The sequence below is a fragment of the Mirounga angustirostris genome, unplaced genomic scaffold (genome assembly GCF_029215605.1).
Source record: "Mirounga angustirostris isolate CCGP_5_RB_7025 unplaced genomic scaffold, mMirAng1.0.hap1 SCAF_4, whole genome shotgun sequence".
Taxonomy (NCBI): Eukaryota; Metazoa; Chordata; class Mammalia; order Carnivora; family Phocidae; genus Mirounga; species Mirounga angustirostris.
The window spans coordinates 56,083,788-56,104,442 of record NW_026991712.1 but is presented as its reverse complement, the minus strand read 5'-3'; the positions used below and the strand labels follow the sequence as shown (position 1 = coordinate 56,104,442).

At 39.7% G+C, this 20,655-nt stretch overlaps 1 long non-coding RNA gene across 1 annotated transcript; it reads right to left on the bottom strand.

Moving 5' to 3' along the window:
* Positions 1-2,241: 2,241 nt before the first annotated feature.
* On the bottom strand, positions 2,242-18,202 carry LOC129046427 (uncharacterized). The gene is made up of 3 exons (XR_008507689.2): positions 18,042-18,202; positions 12,014-12,116; positions 2,242-2,387 (listed from the first exon to the last, which is right to left on the bottom strand). It is a non-coding gene; the product is annotated as an uncharacterized LOC129046427 (long non-coding RNA).
* Positions 18,203-20,655: the final 2,453 nt, after the last annotated feature.

Here is a 20,655-nt window from a genome sequence, read left to right as displayed (position 1 = left end):
ACTAAAGAAAGTTTCTGGGTGGCTAAAAAGGCAGCTTTCTGCCCCAGCTCTTACAAACTATATTAATTTGTCTCATTATGTTTGCTTTAGCCATGCAGCCACATAAAATAACATTAATAGATCTTATTATTTTAAGTATTAAAATTTTTGTTTAACTGTGTACTACACGTTGCCTTTCCCACCAACTGTTTAAGGTATTTTACAATAAAAATAATGAAATGGTAAAGTCAAAACAGAATGGGAAAAGAGGACACAAGTCTGCCAATCATAAAAGCCAAAATAATTTCTGTGCTTCCATCTCAACTTTGTCTCTATGGTTTTCTTCTCTTTGTAAGGAGGAAGATGGTTTTGAAGGAAATACACTTTTTTGTAGCACTTCTATTGAAAGAAATAGCTCAGGTGGGAATCTAACCTTGGGTTTGGTAATCACAATTATTCCATGTTATCAACAATATGCAAAATTTGCTATTGCATTTAGCAAAAATTTACTTTTATTTAAAGAAAAGGGCAAAATATTAAAATGAATCCTAACAAAGGCAAGTTTCTTTTGTTGGCTACCCTGATGAGCTGTTTTATATAATTTCTGGTTTTCTAACTTGATCCAAGGATGGAATTTGGAAGGATGGAAATCACATCACATGTAAAATATCAGCGAAGTCCAGCTTTTGATTGTACTTTTGTGGCTAGAAGGCTAATAGTCCATATGTGTTGGTGAAGGACAGATTGATAGATAAATGGTAGCGTTTTAAAAGCACATTCTCAACTTCCTTATTTACAAATGAGGAAAGTCTAGTACAAAATTGCATAGCATGATAAGAAACAACACCTCATTCATCCATCCATCCATTCATTCATTTTTTTCTCTATTTAACAAATATATCTGTTAAGATGTTTTCATCTGCAGAAAACATAATATACATATAAAAGTGGCTTAAAAGATGGAGCTTAGTGTTTTATATAACAAGAATTCTGGTGGTAGGGAAGTTCCTGGTTGGTTAATTCAGTAACTATAATTTCATCAAGAGCCTACGTATTTTATGTCTTCCTGCTATGCCATCCTGAACCAGTGACTTTTCTTCCTGGGTGACCCCTTGTTTCATGACTGCCTGGTTTCAAGATGCTGCCATCGTGCCAGGCACCACATCCTCACACAATCACATCAAGACTCAGAAAAATGGCATTTCTCCTTGTACGTCTTTTTGTCAGGAAGGAAAACTTTCACTAGAAAGTCCCTGGTGGACTTCTCCTGCTTGGAAGTAATCACATGCCCATTCTTAAATTAATTGTTAATGGGATGGGGGCGAATATTACCCTGACTGCCTTGGACTAATTAAAATTCACTCTGGGATGTAGGAGGAAACTCCTTCCTTGAATACCTCACAAAAGGAAAAGTGAACAAAATTGGGATTCTGCCAACCACAAAACAACTCATTGGGCCTCTATTCTAGCTAGCTCTCTGTTAGTCGTAGGGAATACAGGAGGGAGAGAATGGGTTCAGGTCACTTTTCATAGAAGATGCAGTCTAGTGGGGAGAGGGGTAACTTGTCATTATCAAGAGAGCAGAATATCATTTTGGATGAGGAAAGTGAATAAGCAAGCTGCAGTATTGTGTACGTGCACATATGGAGTGCTTGGCTTTGTCGCTTTAAAACAATGACTGCTTTAAATCCACCAGAAACCACTTTAAATATCTTAGACAACTGTTGAGTGAAAACCTGAAAACTGTATTTACAGTTGACCCTTAAACAACACGGGTTTGAACTGTGTGGGTCCACTTGTACACAGATTTTTTTTCTCTTCCTTACCATTTTCTTGGTAACATTTTCTTTTCTCTACCTTACTTTGTTGAAAGAATACAAGTATATAACACATATAACATATACAATATGTGATAATCAACTATCAGTAAGGCATCCAGTCAACAGTAGGCTATTAGTAGTTAAGCTTGGGGGGAGTCGGGGCACCTGTGTGGCTCAGATGGTTAAGCGTCTGCCTTCAGCTCAGGTCATGATCCTGGGATCGAGCCCCATGTTGGTCTCCCTACCCGGCGAGGAGCCTGCTTCTCCTTCTTCTGCTGCTCCGCCTGCTTGTGCTCTCTCGCTCTGTCAAGATGAGTAAATAAAATCTTAAAAAAAAAAAAAGTCTGGGTAGGGATAGAGAAGGTTTTCCAAATTAGTGATTCTGGAGTGTAATCTTGAAAGCAAAATCTGTCAATACCAATAAACACAAAAATCTCATGGCTTTAATGCAGCAAAGGTTTATCTCTTAATTATGCTACAGGACAAGTAGATTAGATATCTTTCCATGGTGCCTCTCTTCCAACAGTGATTCCAGGATTATGGCTGCTTCCAAACTGCAACTCTACATCTTCGAGTTCTCTGATGTGGCTGGGAGAAAGAGATGGAGAATGAGATGAGATGTAGGTACCCTGACATTTATTTGCTTTGACTTATAAATGATATCTCTCACCTCCGCTCTAGATTATTGATCAGAACTAGTCACATATCCTAACTCAAGTGCAAGAGCAAAGGAGGATGTTGACCATTTGGTGAACATTACTCTCTGCCACAGTTAGACAAAGTGTATCGAAAAAGACAAAAAAGAAAGGGTTAGCAAAAGTACAGAGGTGAGAAACATCATCATCTGGGCCAGGTGGATTTTGGTTTTTTTGAATATGATATGAAAATGTGTAGATGATAAGAACATAAAAGAACAGTCATGACCCAGATAAATGAATGTTCCATAGATGTTAAGGGTCTTGGGTTTTATTGTACAGGAAAGACAGAACCCTTAAAAATTTTAAGTAGATTTGAACTCTGGGGACTATGGTCCCTGAGAGGGACAAGATTGAAAGCAGAAATACCTGTTATGAAGTAATCAAATTAGGAGTCTGTGAAGACCTTCATCAAAACCTGGGCAATATAGTAGGGATAAAAGAAAAGGACAGATTTGAAATACATTAGAGGCAAAATCAGCAAGAATATAAAAACTGATTAAACATGGGACACTGGGAAGAAGTGAAGAATAACTCCCAGATTTCTACTGTGGGTAAAAGGTATTATCAATTTAGACAAAGATTATTGAGGGAAGACTTTTTGAAGAGGGGGAAGATGAAGAGGTTTATTCTGGACTTTTAAGGTTGAGTTGTCAGTAGGAAAGCCGGATGGAGTCAACCAGCAGGGGTTTGGATAAAGGTCTAAAGTTGGGTCCAAGCTTGAGATGAAGGTGTGGGAAACATAAAAGTCTGGATGAAAGATGAGACCACAAGATGAGGTGTTTTGCCAGCTGTGAAAATGAGATGAGCAGGGGCTCAGAACTCAACCATGAAGAACACCAACATGTGAAGGGTATGAAGAAGAAGAAAAGAGCCCATAAAGATGAAAGAGAAGATACTGCCAAGTGTATAATGAGAGTAAGAAGTTCAGGGAAGGCAGAGTTTCAAGGAGAGTGCGATCAATCATCTTAAGTGGTGTCTTGAAGAAATCCAGCAGGATAAGGACTGAAATTTTTCATTGAATTTGGTGATTAGAAGTGCCCAGTGATAGTTTTACCAGAAAAGAGATTGGTAAGAAGGAAAGATTTCAATGGACTGGGAATTGCTGCAAAGTGGATAAAGTGGAAACACTTCCCCTTGAGAGGTTGAGGGATTTGCTCCTACCACACAGCTGGAGTTTGAGTTCAAGGTGGGCAGAACTGAAGCCTGAGGCCAGGTCAGGAAGCTTCTTTATGGCAGGGCTGGACCCAGACCAGTTCTCAGGATCCAGATAGTCACATTCATGAAAGCACCTCAAAAAATAAGTTCAATCTTTCATCACATTTTCTCATTTTTATGACCATGTAGATGAGTTGCTGAGGGGAATTTTCTAAGCATGTATTAAAACACACACACACACACACACACACACACGTTTGAAAAAAAAAAAAAAAGAGATAGACCATTAAGGTGATTTACTTTAAAGGGTGCTGAGCATAGCACAGCGAACTAGTAACAAATGATACCCCGCTAAATCCCAGTGCATTTTAGACTTTTAGGGAGTACTTAATGGGACCAAGCAGTCTTAGTAAAGTAAAATTGGATGGATGCATTTTTAAACAGTACCCCATGTCAACATAATTCTATCAAGGGATCTTTTCCAATAAGCAAAGCACTTAGCTCATATTTAAGCCATAGTTAAGGAAACAAAATTCTTAGAGATACAGTTCCCAATGTTTCTTGGGGGGTGGGGTCACAGAATTCTTCTCATGATAGTGGTCCTAAATAAAGGGAAGACCCTGGTTCTCATAGCATGTTTTGGGAACATTAAAAAGCTGTATGTCTCTAGCTTCATGGGGAGTGGAGGGAGATAAAGCTGACCACGGAGGCCGGAACCAGATAATGAAGGGCTTTATATATCATGCTAAGGAGTCTGGACTTTATCTTACGGGTTAGCAGAGAGCTATTAAAGACTTTTAAGTAAGGGATTATCATGATCAGATTTCTATTTTCTGGCAGCTACAGTGTGGAAGAGAACTGAAGGAAGACAAAGGATGGAGACAAAGAGACCAGTTAGTTAAGTCCTGTTTATTCTCATTCTTTCCCTCTGCCTTGAGATGCCTACATACCAAGACGCCAGACCTTCATATGACCTTTCTTACCAGGGGCCTCACGGGTCTGGGCTTTTACTGCCTAACACAGTGACCACATGTGCTTGTATGTGCCCATGTACATGTGTGCCATGCACACACGCACACACACACACACACACACACACACACCCGGATCATGGTTTTCATTCTGATCCTTTCTAAGCAGAGCCAAGACTTCCTGTTGTATTCAGGTCATCCGCAGGTCATGTTAAGGAACAACAGGATATATAATTGTATGAAGAAAAGATCCCTTGTCTTTTGGGAAGACATGGAAGGTCCATGGGATTTGGGCAAGGGGTGGGGATAGAGTTGTGTGAATGTGTGAAAATTATAGTCCAGCTGCTTAGATGAATTAATGTAAAATGTTCTAATTTCTATCTCTTTATAGTATATATCTCATGTAATGCATTGAAAGGTTGCAGAATTCTGAAGGGCAACAAGAGAAAGGAATTGAAGAAGAAAGGGTATTAAGAGTATACACACACAAGTAAATACTTGTAAAACTGTATCTTGACCTTGCCACACATTTGTTACAGAAGAGGAGGCAAAGGGAAATGGAAACTCACTTCCCCCAGAAAAAGAGAAGAGTAAATACATGTTAAATTCAATAAAATGTTTGCAAATGATGATTCAAAAGCAACAAGCTTAAAGGGAAGAGTAATGGAAATTGCCTATATGTATCTGGTTCTAATAGTGCAAGTTTAATAACTGCAGGAGAACAACTAAATTATAGACAGTCCTTGTTCATCACTGTGTCTTGGAAGGTAAGGAATAATGCAGCCTAAGTGAATTGCTAAAAGATTTTATACTTAAAGGAAAGTAAACTGATACATGTGTGGTCTTTAATGTCAGAAGTATTGTCTTTGGAACATTTTTTTTTTTGATCCCCTGGAAAACAAAGTAATATCTGTGGTTTTTTGCCTTCCTCATCTTAAAATATAGGAGAGAAATAGAGATGATCTCATCTAAACAGCAAAGCGGAAAGAGGGAGGACCACTTTATACGTTTTTGAATCACTGAGATATTGTTGAATATTGCAGTTTTGAAATGTGACTTAATCACAATGCTGCAACTCTCATTTCCGAGGGAAACTATGGCATATGCATATGTCTCTGAGATTAATGAGGCTGTACTAATATCAATAGCTTTGTCTGCCCTCCTGGGAGGAGGCCCAGGGTCCATTTCATACCCTGGTGATATACATGAGGTAGTGAGTCATTGGTGGCATAGGGGAAGCATGAAATCACAAAAGAGAACATCCAACGCTGGACCTACTGGTGGGCATCGAGGTCGGCAGGCTGATGGAGACAAGATAGTGAGAGTCAGCTAGATTATGGGTCGTGCTAGGACTTAAAGGTACCTCTTTCACTGCTCAAACACTGAAAGCTGGATGCGCTTCGGTTCGTGGTATCAGATAACTCTCCTGTTCACATGAGGTAGGGCACTAATCCTAATAGCAGTTGCTTCCAAATAGTTTATGAACTTAGCGCTGCTTCTACGCTCTAACCTCAATAGCTGAGAGGTGATGGGGATAAGCTGCTAGCTTTCAGAGTGCCAGATCTTTGTGCCTGAGACATTTCTTCCTTCCTTTCCTCCTAAGGCCAAGACACTTCGTCTTCCAAGTGTCCGTACTAATTAAATGCAGTCCTAGTATGCCAGAAATGTTTTGAATGTAAAAGATTAATGAGAGAGAACACTTTTGTGAAAGGAGGGAATTGAGACAGGAGAGGCTCTTCCTAGTTGGCATGGGTTTAAGGGAGAGGTAATCTTGAGGTCTTAGGAACATGAGCAGTGAATTTTTTTTTTTTTTTTTTTTTAAGAGACACTTGGCTCCGATGGGAAAGAATGAACAAAATATTTCAGGGACTGTGGCAGTGGCCACCCAGGAAGGCTCACCGTGATCCTGGGTGACAGATGAGCTGTAAGTGGGCTGTCTGAGTAAACGAGGGCAAGATGAAGCCATCCTAGATCGGCCCCTTCCGGCCATGTTCCTTCTTGTTTCGTTTTAGAGCTCCACATAACGGGAACCCACTGACCATTTTGACCTTTCCTTCCAGATTTGGCATTTAGAGGAATAAATCAGAATCAGCGCTGCCATTAAGCTCCAGATGTGGTGTCTTTAAGACAAAAGGGAGATCGTTACTGGCAGTTTTAGCACTCGGGACAATAGAGCACTGCTAACTTGGAACAGAAAGAATTAATCAGTAGGAGAAACTTGGTGTTCCTGTGGGCAACACCAGGCTCTGCAAATATTTTGACTATTACTTGTTCAATCAGCTGGGCGGCGGGAGGGGAGGAAGGAGACCAAGATTTGTGTTTTGGTAACTTGCCAGCACTTCGATGTCAGCTAACCTTTAGAGAAGCAGAAAGAAGATTTTTTTCTAAATACATTTAGCAGTGGTCAGACGGATGAACATATTTAGAGACACTGAAATGATGTAATAATGGCAACAATGTTATTTTTACAGCATTAGGAGGAAAGGAGGACCACTACCAGCTGCCAAGCTCATTGGTCACATTGATCCCTAATAAATCCTGGGTGAGCCTGCCCAATATTAGTCATAGGAGTTAATCCCCGGAATCTGTTAGGACTTAAGACACATTACTTTTAGCTGGGAGGGTAAGAGAAAATATTCTGGCATGTGCTAAGCAGAAGAGTAATTTAGTACACTTTCTTAATATTTTGAAAAGCTGTACTGAGGCAACATTTTTTTTTTTTTTTGTGGGATGGAATGAATATCTTGTACTCTCAAGAGAAAAATGGCCATCTGTCATCAAAGAAAAATCAGGGAAGGGAACCCAAAGGAAGAGAAACTTTGTAAAGTTCACATTTTTAAGAAAAATTATTTAAAAAAAAAAAAAAAAAAACTACACGTAGGGGCACCTGCGTGGCTCAGTCGTTAAGCGTCTGCCTTCGGCTCAGGTCGTGATCCCAGGGTCCTGGGATCGAGCCCCATGTCGGGCTCTCTGCTCAATGGGGAACCTGCTTCTCCCTCTCCCTCTGCCTGCCGCTCTGCCTACTTGTGCTCTCTCTCTCTCTGTCAAATAAATGAATAAAATCTTGAAAGAAAAAAAAAAAAACTACACATGACATCATTTCCACATACTCCGAATTCCTATTTGCCGAAGGCTGACAAAGGCACAATGCCGCCAATGAAGACGGCTTTCTTTTCCTAATATATTTTCAGCAGTGGCCCTCACATCTCTAGAAGCAGTAGATACTATTAATATCAGTGTTCTACAGAGGAGCAAACTGCCATTTACTATGATCAGACAGCTGGTTAATTGTGAAACGGGGATGGCGCATCAGGCCTATTAGACTCCAGAGCCTAAGATCCTAAATAGGAGGCTAAACTGTAGAGAACTTCACCACTTTGCAGGTGTTGGGGACTGACATGGTGGCCAGGGGCACATGGGTTGAAGTGGGACAGGTGTGGGCTCTTCTCCTTACCGGCTGCATGAACTGAGTAGGCTGTGAGCCTCATCTGTGAAACGGAGGTCAGAGTGTCCTTTCATAGAGTTTTTGTCGAGATTAAATTACATAACATAGAAGCAATGTCCCATACACCATATGTGCTTGGTGAGGAATAATTGCTTTTTAAATGACAATTATTGGAATATACTTATTAAATTTAGCTATTCTTTGACCAGTGATGCCCAAACTCGGGCCCTATTCTAGACCAATTAGGTTATTATTTCTGACCAACAGTTCATCTTAGAATATGAATTCTCATCTATCATCCCTTGTGATTCTTTGGTTCAGGCTAGTTTGGGACATAATTCTTTTGGGTTTTTGGTTCCATTATCTCTACCCCAAACTAGCCAACTACTTAAGTTATTTGTTAAAGGCAACCCCATGCCTCTGCACTCTCTAGATCAGCCCTGCAAATTACAAATGACTCTTTATTTTCTCCTGGATCTGTAAAGATTAGTGATGTTGTACCAGTACGTCCGATAAACTTCAGCTCTGGTTCTCTCTGGCACCGAATTATAATTGGTTAAAAGCATCTAGGGGAAAGACGGTCTGAGTCCTTCACAATGAAATTACAGTTGATGTGCTGAGACCCAGAAAACATAGCCTCTACAGAGGCCTCCCGATCATCTGTCAGTCATTTGAAAGTCAATTCAGAATTTGCCTATTCCAGAAATTGGCACTAACTGCACTTGATTTCAATTACTTACACATTACTCTCAGAATTTCAATTGTGAGTCTATAAAAATTATTGGCTCTTGGTGACATGACAAAGGTTCTTAATAAGGAGAGTTTAGTATCGTTCTTTAACTAGACTGTGTAGTCCTCAGAATCTGGGCCCACGTCTGCTACATATAAAGTGTGGGTGAAGGATATCAGAGAAATAGAATTTACACTCCCTGCCCTCAAGGAGAATATGATCCAGAAGGAAAGATACGCGGCTCTGCAAAGATTAAGCAACATTTTCCAACTGGCTGTAAATTATAGTGCCCTGAACTCAACGAGTGAAAGAAATATTATGTTCAGGATCATCATCAGCTCTTTAAGGAGACTCACACCTGAGTTTCATATAATGTTTTCTCGTTTAGAGAGCAAAGCACGTCATTACAAACATTTGCAGGAAAGGAAAACGATATGGTCTTTTAAACCACATCTCTGTCCAGAACTTGTTCCCAAAGTCTGATCTTTTCTAGTACATGAACACATGATGCTCTAGTCTAGCATTTTTCAACTGTGGCTTGTGATTTGTTACTAGGTCAGGGAATACATTTAGGGGCCATGACCATCATTTTTAAAACATGAAGTAGAATAGAAAATATCAGAGACAGCAGACTTAATACAAAAAGAGCTTATGAAAATTGTGATTTCCTGTAAATGTGCCAAGTCACAAAGTAAAACGTATTTGCCACTATGACTTGTAGTTGAAAAGAGTTTGAGGAACAATGCGTCTGGTCAGCACCAAGGAAACTAAACAGAGAGTCCCAGTAAGACTACAGAAGAGTTTGATGCTCGCAACGCATTTTTCCACTGAAGAGAATTACCTCATGTTGTGGTAATGTTTTCTGTGCGAAGTTCAAAATCCTGGAGAACAAAGTATCAGTCATGTAACTGCCCAAGCCATACTGAAGACGTGGCTTAGATGAGCGACCACAGTGAGCTTCCTAACCCTTCACACAAGAAGTGTTAGGGGTACCTGCCACTTAGTTGCATGCAGAGCTAGGTAAGTACAGGTTTTGTCAGGGGCAGCACTGCTCCAATAAGCTCCAATCAGCTCACCTCATGACAGACCCTCTGGACCAGGGATCCAAAGAGAAAGAACTCAGAAGCATTCCTTCTGGCAAACTCACCAGTAAGATACATCTCACTGCCTTACCAAACAGAACAAGAGAGAAGTCCCGATGAGTAGTCTAGATAGGGAGGGTGATGAGGAATAGAGTAGTGTAGAATGTTATTCTAGTGGAAGAGCCCTGGGAAACATGAAGCCATGGAAATACAAAGGCTATTAATCTCCTACCACACTCTTTATTCTCAGGGAGTAGTGTTTGAGATATCACTGCCTTCTCCAACTCACCTGCCATAGGGTAAAGAGTCTTATGGTCAGCCTGGGTGAGGCAAACCCACCGGGGTAAATAAACAATAGCTTATCAGGGAGCCCTATCCTCGCCTTAAGAAACTATGATACCTCATATGAACTACTCTTTCTTTGTGTCCCCTTCTAGAACCTCTTAGGGAAATTATACTTTTGTATGCAGAAGACTCTGAATGGAGACACAATATTAACTAAATTAACTCTAAAGCCCTGCTTATAAAAATTTACTTCTTGAACCATGTCCTGTCTCTAAAGATGCCCAGCCACATTATCTAATTAGCTCACCTGAGACTGTACAATGGCAAGTACAAATGTATTCCAAATAACAGAACATTATTATATCCAAATGTCTCCAATTTTAGCATAAATGCCTTTATTGATTCCCAGGAAGAAATTATCAAAAATTAAATTTCTGGTCTTTTCTACATAAATCGAAGATTAACAAAATTTAAGTGAATCAAAAGTGAGTAAGTTAGCTGCCTCAAGTTTGAGATAAATTTATTAAATTGCAAAAAGTATCCCTATCACCAAATTTTCATAGTCTAGTCACTCATAGCCAAAGGCAGCTCACTCTAATACTTGAGTAGAGCTGGGGTTTCTTTACTACTTCCATCTTGGGCTGCCTTCTACCCAAATAAAATTCCTGTAAGCCTCAGAATTTGACTTAGTTTGACATCAGTATAATCAGTCAGGATAGAAGCCACTCCACGTTAGTTCCATTAAAGTATTATTTATTATATGGAATTAGAAACTTATACAATAACCATTTCTAGGGCTGTAGGAGATAAGATCAAAAGGCCACTTTCAGGAAATCTAGAAGTGTGACTCACGGGAAAGTCACAAGGAGCAAAGCCAAATAGGTAATTCTCAAAAGAACCCCCAGAAGCCATGGGAAGCCACCACCATTGTTCTGAGCTTCCTGTCTTCAACAGCTTCTCTTCCACCTTCCACTTCACATTAATGCCTCTCACTGTCCAAAGTGAAGGGTCTAAGGACTATCCCAGCACTTGTCCTACACGCAGGCAAGTTTGAAACACAAGCCAACGGCCAGGTCTTGGAGGCCATTATGCAAGTAAAACATCTTCCCTAGATGCCAGTACTGGGTAGAAATTTAGACCTTGTGACAGCTACCAGGAAAAACTCAATAGGATTTCATGGTTTTGTTGCCAATAAATCCAGTACAAATATGGGGAATTTATGGCTCGTGAACATGAAGTCAATAGTGAGAACTCTCCCATTCTGAGTCTGATGCAGGTATTTACCATCCTGGAGAATAAATGCACCTTTGCACAATGTCCTCTCTCAGAAAGTAGCACTTACAATATCATTCCTTCGTTACAAAGTTTAGAAATGTTCTGTCTTCTTTGGGTCATCTTTCTTTCCCATCATATTTAAATTCCCATTTTGTATCACCTTTTGGCCTCTTCGCATTCAGTACCCTCTTGCTAAACACATCATGTCTTCTGTCCTAAAAACACAGGCTCCTTTCCAGTTGTTTTTTTTTTTTTTAAGATTTTATTTATTTATTTGAGAGAGAGAGAATGAGAGAGAGCACATGAGAGGGGGGAGGGTCAGAGGGAGAAGCAGACTCCCTGCCGAGCAGGGAGCCCAATGCGGGACTCGATCCAGGGACTCCAGGATCATGACCTGAGCCGAAGGCAGTCGCTTAACCAACTGAGCCACCCAGGCGCCCTCCTTTCCAGTTTTTTTTAAGGCATGTTTTTTAGAGCAGTTTTTGGTTTACAACAAGAGGAAGGTACAGAGATTTCCTATGTACCACCCCCTCCTCACATGGGCATAGCCTCCCCATTATTAACAGTACTCACCAGAATGGTACATTTTTTTCCCCAAGGATGAACCAGCATTGACACATCACGATCAGCAAAAATCCACTGTTCCCCTTAGGATTCACTCCTGGTGTTGTACATTCTATGAATTAGGACAAAAGAATAATGACATATACAGTATCCATCATTACAATATCATTGAGATTGAGAGTGTTTTCACTGTCTTGTCCATCCTATTTTATGAGTTATTATTATTACTCCTACTGATACCAAAAGGAAGGCCTGTGAATCTACCCCCTCAATTCCATTTGTTTTGTTTTTCCTGGACAATCACCTCCAGCAGATGGCTGAACAAAATTGATGTTGGAGTTTTGAGAAGCATGTCCCCCAACACCGAGGCAGGCCCAATACTTTTGCCTTGCATGCTTCCCTGGGGCCTGGATTTTCCTCAGCTCTTTATCTCATTGAGTCTTGAATAACTCAGAAACTTTAATGTCAACAATAATATCTCCTTCTGCCCTAATTTTTCTGGAGCACCGAGACATGTCTCTTGTGTTCTCCCTATCCCCAAATTCATTCCAGGGAGACCGCGTTTTGTTTTCGCAATTAATTTAAACTCGTCCCTTTCTTTTTCTACCACCTGAAAAGCTCACTCTCTTTGCTGGATCTGCCACTTTTCTTTTCAGACATTTATTTTTCTAACATACTCCTGGGGATTGAGCCTTGCTCCACAACCACCAGCACGCCTGTCCTGTAAGAAGTGTGAGTTCAATCAACTGCAAGTCTGCCAAAAGTATACACTTTTCAGACAAATGTGTCTATTTCCTCCACTCCATCCCCACATTGAATGATCCTGCCCAGGATGCATTCCCTCATCAGATGCCCTCTAACCTGGCACCAAACTTGAATATAAGATGGAGTAAATCATAGTGCTTGAGTCCGGATTCTGGGACTAAACCAAACAAGTTTGAAGTTTAGTTACTTTATGTACCTGATATATGTTTTTGGGTAGATCATTTAAATAACTGTGTCTCAGTTCCTTCAGATGTAAAATCTGATTATTAATGTTATTCCTTTGTGAGATTATTGTAAATATTAAATGAACTCGGATGTAAAATTCGGAGATTTGTTCATGATACATAGCAATCAATAGATGTTATCTCCCCTGTGCCTTCTATTATCCATATACTTTCCAGGCATTCTACCTCCTAAGACAGAGAAGAGTATCTACAATCACTGGAGCCCCTTCAGATGTGCTGATTGATGCCTTAAACGTGATCCTCTAGCCTTCTGTTATATACCTACCAGCTAGATAACAGCTGATTCAAGCCTAAGGAAGTGAATATTTGCAGTCTTAAGGATATGCCTCTCCCTGGTTTTCTGGACCCAGGCTCCTCTGGGGAGAATCATTCAAGCGAGTTTCTGGAGATCTTGCCACCCTTCCTCTGATAGTTTTCTTTGAACCCCAGCCACCATTTTGGATCAAGTAACAACTGCAATGCTCTTCTCTGATCCCATCTGTAAGGACAGCTACACCCAGGTGCTTCACCTTCCTCCTTCCCTATTTGCCCAGACTGACTTCCAAGGTCCCTTTTCCCTGTTCATTTTGGGCTACCTTCTTCCCTAAGAGCTTAGCATTGCCCTTAAGAAAATCTCTCTCTTCCCCTTCATTAAAATTTCTTTATTTCTCTTTCATTCTCCCAACGATCATGTTCTGATAGTTTTTAAAGCAATCCAGTTCTTCCTTGTTACCCGAACAAATTTGGTTCCTGAGGACAGATATTCCTGGCACGGACTGTTTAAATTTACCTTCTTAGCTTGGGTTTGAATAAATTTCATCTCTCCACCTCAAGCAAAGCTGGTTCATCCCTTTTTTTAACAAGGACTCCTCTACTGGGGGGCTGTTCGTTGATGTAATCACTAGCCCTCTGAATCTGGATCCAGTGCCCTGAAGGCAATGGGTTGGGCAGAGCTCTTTGGAGACAAAGCAGTGTGAATACATGTTTTGAGCCTTTCACACTTCCACGCCCGACACTAAACGAAAATGGGGAAAAAGATTGACTCAGATTCCTACCTGTACCTGCTATGAAGCTCTGTTGCTCAGATGGTACCTAACTGCTTCTGAAATGTAACAAGCTAGTTTGAAGGCCTTGATGGGGAAAAAAAAAAAAAACAGCAATGGAGTTAAAATCCTCCACACAAGCAGTGCCTAGAAAGCCTGCACAGTGATATGTGACAAAACGGCTCTCTTTTTCTACGATTTGCTTATCCTTTATTGGGCCTCACCTACAATATTAGGCCGAGCTGCCACTGTGTGATTCATGGGCAGCAACAGTGACACGCATGGTCAAGCCTGAACAGCCAGCTAGCTTACTGGGGTCTGTCCCAGCTAATAACTGGCTGTACCACTGGAAAAAAATAGCCACATATATGCTGCCTCAGTATACCAAGGTACAACGCTACAGGACCTAAATCTATTAAGTACTAAGTAATTAAGTCTCCTCGCTGTCCCATCAGAAGCAAAGATTAACCCATGTTATTTTGGTCCCTAAAGAGCAGTCCCTGTGTCCATCTCTCAAGGTTAATAGACTCCTTTCTTCTCTTGAGACTTTCAATAAATAATGTTCTGTAGCCATAGAACACAGATGAAGATCAAAATATTAGCTTCTTACTGATAAAACCTGAGCTGAAGGATATGGCTAGGTGTGCATTTTCTTCATTCTTCAGTCACATGGTCACAGGGAGCCGGGCCACCCCAGGACACCCCTGGAAAAGCCTCCTGACCTAAGAAGCTTAGCATGTACAGAGAACAGACCAGAACATAGACTTTCCATGGGCAGGCAGCTTCAAAGAGAGAAGCTGGAATTACCTTGTATTCTTCCAACTTGCCAGTCAGAAAATCCCATGAGAAGGCATAAGTCAGCGGGGGAGCGGGACAGTCCAAAGGTATGGGTCTTTAAGAAGTTCCCTCGTGGGAGCATGAGGCCAGATTAACACTTTAGACTTGGCTTTCAAAGAATTGCCTTAATAGTAAAGAAAGGAGAAGCTGGGTAGAGAACTGCTCACCAAATCCCAAGAACTTTTCTGATATTCTGACCCAGGAACTAAACGTAAATAACGTGGCTAAAGTCAGGGTAGACATTTGTTTCGCACTGCAATGTTTGTAGTATGGGAAATAAGTCACATTGACCACCTAGAGCTAATGTTGATTTTTATTCTTGCCCATTTGTAAGGCATATCTTACTTTATAAACTATAGCGTTTTTAATTCAAGTTAGAAAATAGACCCTTGGGATTTTTAACAATAGCTTTGCTGCATATTTTAGTAAGAGTCCAATTCATATGTAACATTTTTGAGATTCTTCTTGAAAGTGCTTTGAAAACGTATGATATTGTACAGAAGTATGATACTGTTTTCTGCAAGTTTAGAGCTTTATACAGTGGCTTTTGTTCTAATAAGCCATATTTATCTCGAAAGGTAGACAAATGGGCACCTGCAGTTTATAAATAGTGATTTTGGAGTGCCTGATCTGCTTCTGAAGTTTTGACTGTCCTGGCAGGAGACTAAGCTTGATTAGGGTGATGGGGTTCACTTTTTTTTTATTGTTGGAACATGAATGGAACCCCTGCTTTTTTGAAATAAGGAAGAAGCATCAATAATCCCAACTACCTAACTCAATTACTATTTTCATGTTTGTATTTTCCCTTCTACACTCCCTCTATTATGTTCTTTCTCAAGAAAATAAATTAGTCTTATGTATCTTTTCTCTAAGAGTATTTCTCAGCTGAAACCATTATAAAAATCTGTATTTGAGTTATACACCAGCTGATTTCGAAATATTTTCTACCACCTATGGCTGATAGGATCATATATGACTGGTGTGTTTCTTTTTCAATAAACTTCTCTTCATTCAGGCTGTCTCGTGAAATCCTCGGGCTCCTTAGGGACCTCAAATGCTAGTTGTGATTCATGTCCAGTTTGGAGCCCTTCCCATACCATCTCTTTCATCTTCATGGGAGAGTACTTGAAAAGGTACATAAACTTCCCTACCATGTAGGAGTCATTCCCCAAAATACCCTTATCTGGTATTGAGCTTTGCAATTAATAAACTTAGGTCAAAACATCATGTTTAATTTCATTTGTGCCATACAATCATTCTTTAATAAGTAAAAATAACTTTAACTTGAGGATTTCCTTGAAGTGAAATATTGGGTAGACAAAATGGATCCAAAATCTCAGTCACTTTTATGTGTCCAGACCAGATTACTTTTTCCTGGGGCCTTTCAAATAAAACAAGTCACAAACAAGGTGATTTTGTTAAAAGGGACTGGGGTCTGCTCAAAGGCACATATGAGTTCAGAATGAAAATATCTAAATATATGTCTTCTGGGTTCCCTGTTGTTATCAATGTAATCTCAGAGGTATCTGTAAATCAAATAATAATGAGGGGCAGAGGGAAAGAGAGAGAGGTGGAGAGGTGGGGAGAATGAGGGAGAAAGAGAGAAAGAATGACAGACAGTTTTCTGCTCTTGGGTTAGTTGGTTAGTGGGCTCTCAAGAGCCCAGAAAACTCTTTTCCTTAGATAAGGGAGTTGGCAAAATAGCTCCTTTGTAAATTCTACACTCACATTCTGACTGGTCCCGCATTAGTCTTACCATTCTGCGCAGTGGTTGACGGATGCTGCTATGCTGTTCTACCTGACCCACTGTTGGAATAAATTATCATCATGGTCCTGTTAGCAGGCCCAGGACAAGATAGTGCTATGACAGGTATAATACAGGAATAATGTAGACCCAGGTGTAAATAATTAAAGTTGTAATTCAAGCACAGCTTGCCAGTGACATCATTTGTCAATGCCACTAGAATCCTTCAATGAAATTACAGCTTTATATGTAGAATTTAGATGTACACCGTTCATTGCAACCCATGAAAAATGTTCCCATTAAATGTAGGTGCTGGGTACATTAACATCAAAGGGCAGGACTAGATTCGAATAACTGAGCCCCTATTCTCTTTTCTTCTTCCACCAAAGTGAACCCATATATTGCTTACTTCTAGACTCAGTGAACATAACCTTAGTTTAAAAATGATTGTCCTCTTTTTGGAGGGCAGTTCAGAGAACAAAAAGCAAGGTTAAAAAGGTGAAGAGGCCAAGTGGTGGGCACAGATGAGTTAGTGAGTCGAAAAATAAAAGCTGATGTCAGGTTGCTACTATATATCAGAAGCTACCTTAGTTGCATCCGTATTTTTTGTCGAGATTTACATCTTAATGGATTGCGGAAAATGTCAAAGGAGAACTTGGCTTTCTGTTAACATTGTGAAGTGAGTAAATTGTAAGAATGTAAGATAAATTATGCCAGAATATGGCTATTTCAAAATAGCCTTGGTATCATGCACAATAGGAAAAAAAAGAGGAAAAAATAACAGAAGTTGGAAAACAAAATCTTCTAAATAGAGTTGAAGGGTGGGGTCTATGCTTGTCAGTTTTTACTAAACTTCATAAATCTGAGATGCCTACATAGATTGTTTCAGTAGAAACTAATCTTGAAAAAGTGCAAAAGTCATCCACACTCTTTCAATCTATATTCCTCTCTCTTCATTTATCCCTCTGCCTCTTGTCTTCCCCAACAAAAAAGTATCCTAGGCATGTCTCATGCAGAGAGAAACCATATGTTTATGGGGATTTAATAAGACAACATTACATTAGAATGACATATCTATCACTGTCTCAAATTTTCCGGAGGACAATTTAATATCAAAAGCTTTAAAAGTATGCATATCTTCCGCTTCTGAAAAAGTCTACTTCTAGAGATCTATCCCAAAGCTAAAGGGCACACAAGTGTTGGTCATTTGCAGCATTCTTTATAAAAAGAAAAATTGAGAACAATGTAAATGGCTGACAATAAGAAGTTGGTTCTTTAGGTTACGACAAATCTACCCACAGAACTATCTGCAGCCCTCAATGTGCCATAAATGCACAAAAATATCTAATGACATGAGAAAATCTTTGTAATGTGTGGGGTGATGAAAAGCAGGTTAAAAACAGTTTTGTACAGTATGGTCTTACCTTAGTCTGTTTGGGCCGATATAGCAAAATGCCATTGACCGGCTAGCTAAAGCAACAGACATTTATTTCTCACAGTCCTGGTAGCTGGGAAGTCCAAGAACAAGGCACCACCAGATTCAGTGTCTGATGAGGAACTGCTTCCTTTGTTCATGGACAGCTGTCTTCTTGTTGTATCCTCCCATGGCAGAAGGCTGAGAGAGCTCTCGGGGGTGTCTTTTATAAAAGCGCTAATCCAATTCATGAGGACTCCACCCTCAAGACCTAATCACCTCCCAAATGACCCACCTCCTAATACCATCCCACTGGGGATTAGATTTCAACATACGAATTGGGAGGGGCGGGGTGGACACAAACAGATTTCAATTCTGCAAAAGAAGCAACATACTTAATATACCATTTTAGATACATAGAAGGACTTCGGAAAAACTGTCCTTAAATTTAGTGATTATGAGTAATTGTATAATCACAGTAACTTAATGAACAATGTTCTCTGCCAGGCTCTCTTTCAAGTGCTTCACACACACTATTAATTTATTGAAATTCTTCAAACAACCAAGAAGATAGGCTTTATTGTCCCACTTCAAAGATAAAATCAGGTACACAGAAATTTAGAGTTCTGGTCAAACTAACAGTAGTAGACGTGGGGTGGAACCTTAGCACTCTACGCCGAGAACACATTTTTAATTACTATAGTATAGCAACATCCCAATTTTTATTCATTTAGGTTTTATAACTTTCTCCAAATTTTTCAGGGTAAATATGCATTATTTTATAACCCAGAAGACTAATCAAATCTTATTATTAAAATCATATTTTAAAAAATCATATTCGATATTGAAAAGGAAAAGAGAAAAGCTCCTAAATACTATGCAATAATATTTCCATTTCAAGAAATAGATGTTCTGAAACCAAATTGATGGATTGGAGTTTCCTTAAATTTCCTTTTGAGTTTTAATAAAACCGTGTAACCGATGAAATAACAAATGACAACATTTCTGCCTTACTAATCACCTGTTTATTTTTCTCTATAGATGATCAACCCATCCAAGAAACATGGTATTTCCGTAATACCACTGTGTCTGTCCTTGGTTGCCATCTTTCCCCTTTATTTTCCCTTTCCAAAGAAGCCTACACACCTCATGGAGACACCTGACAACTTGTTCTCCTTATAAATAAGGAGAGAACAGAGTACAGAAAACAACACCATTGTAGAATTAAGTTTATCATCCTTCTTTCAAAAAGAATTGGTCACAATTTGCTTTGTTGGAGCAATCTGTCCCTTGTTACAGATTTATATTGCTCTGTGGGACTGTGTTAGAAAAACATTATTATTATTAGCAGTAGTAATACTTGGCAGCCAGTCAGCACATTTCATCAAAGACTCCAAGAGCTTAGCCATCAATCAAACTCGCCTTGCTGTGCTCCTGGGAGGAGGTGGTATTATTTCTGTTTGGAACAGAGGTTAAGTGACTTGCCCAAGGCCTTGAAGCTAGGGAGGTTCAGAGTTGGGAAATAAACCCTGGAGACTTGACACCCAGCATCCCACTCTCCTTCCTAAAGCACATGCCCTCCACCCGTCTGAAAGATGTAGGGATAAAGAAAGCATCTAATAGAAAAATGTCCTGCTCCCCAGCATGCATTCTTATGCTCAAGCTTTTCTGGCATTAAATTAGAAAAGCACAAGTAATTTCCTCCAGAACTTGAGCTGGTACTTTTCAGTTTGGGCGCCTGTTTCATTCATTCCTTCACCAAATATTTGTTTAGCGCTACCAGGCGTTAACAACAATTCCGTTGTTGTGAGCAATCCGGCCATGACCTGCAGGGAGTTTTCAGTCGAGCAGGAAAGGAAGACTAATAAACAGACCATTGTGACACTGAGTGATGTTGCTTACCGTTTACTACTGTGTCATGGTCCACATTTGAAATCTAAAGTCATATATGGTGTATATATATATAACCTCAAATTTGGTACTTTAATTTTAAGTGAAGTATAATAGGTGGTAACCCCTCTCTATCATTTTTTATAAGTTACTAAGAAATTTTAGAATTAGAACATGACTCCCAAGGGGCGAAATTATTTTTTGTCATTCCCCTTTGCTGTAACAGAAAATAACTATTAGATTGAAAATTCTAGTATTGGATTTGAGTTCAATACTTTCTCTGAGAAGAAGCAGGAGTGTGCAGTATTCTTGGTGGTTGTTGTAAAGTTCTGTGTTCTCATGGGGGGCATGGCTCCGTGGGTACATACGTTTGTCAAAATTCATCAAATCGTGCACTTAAAATGTTCCCATGTGTTGTATTGGATATGAAATTCATCTTAAAGTTTATTGAAAAAGTCTGATGTAAATGTAACATTTAGGAAATATAAATTTTTGAATTAATAACTGAACCTAATTTATTTTTATTTTTTATTAAGTTTTACATTTTAATTCCAGTATAGTTAAGATACGGTGTTATATTAGTTTGAGGTGTACAATATAGTGATTCAACACTTCCATACAACACCCTGTGCTCATCATGACAAGTGCCCTCCTTAATCTCCATCACCTGTTTAACCCATTGTCCCCCCCACCCACCTCCCCTCCAGTAACCATCAGTTTGTTCTCTATAGTTA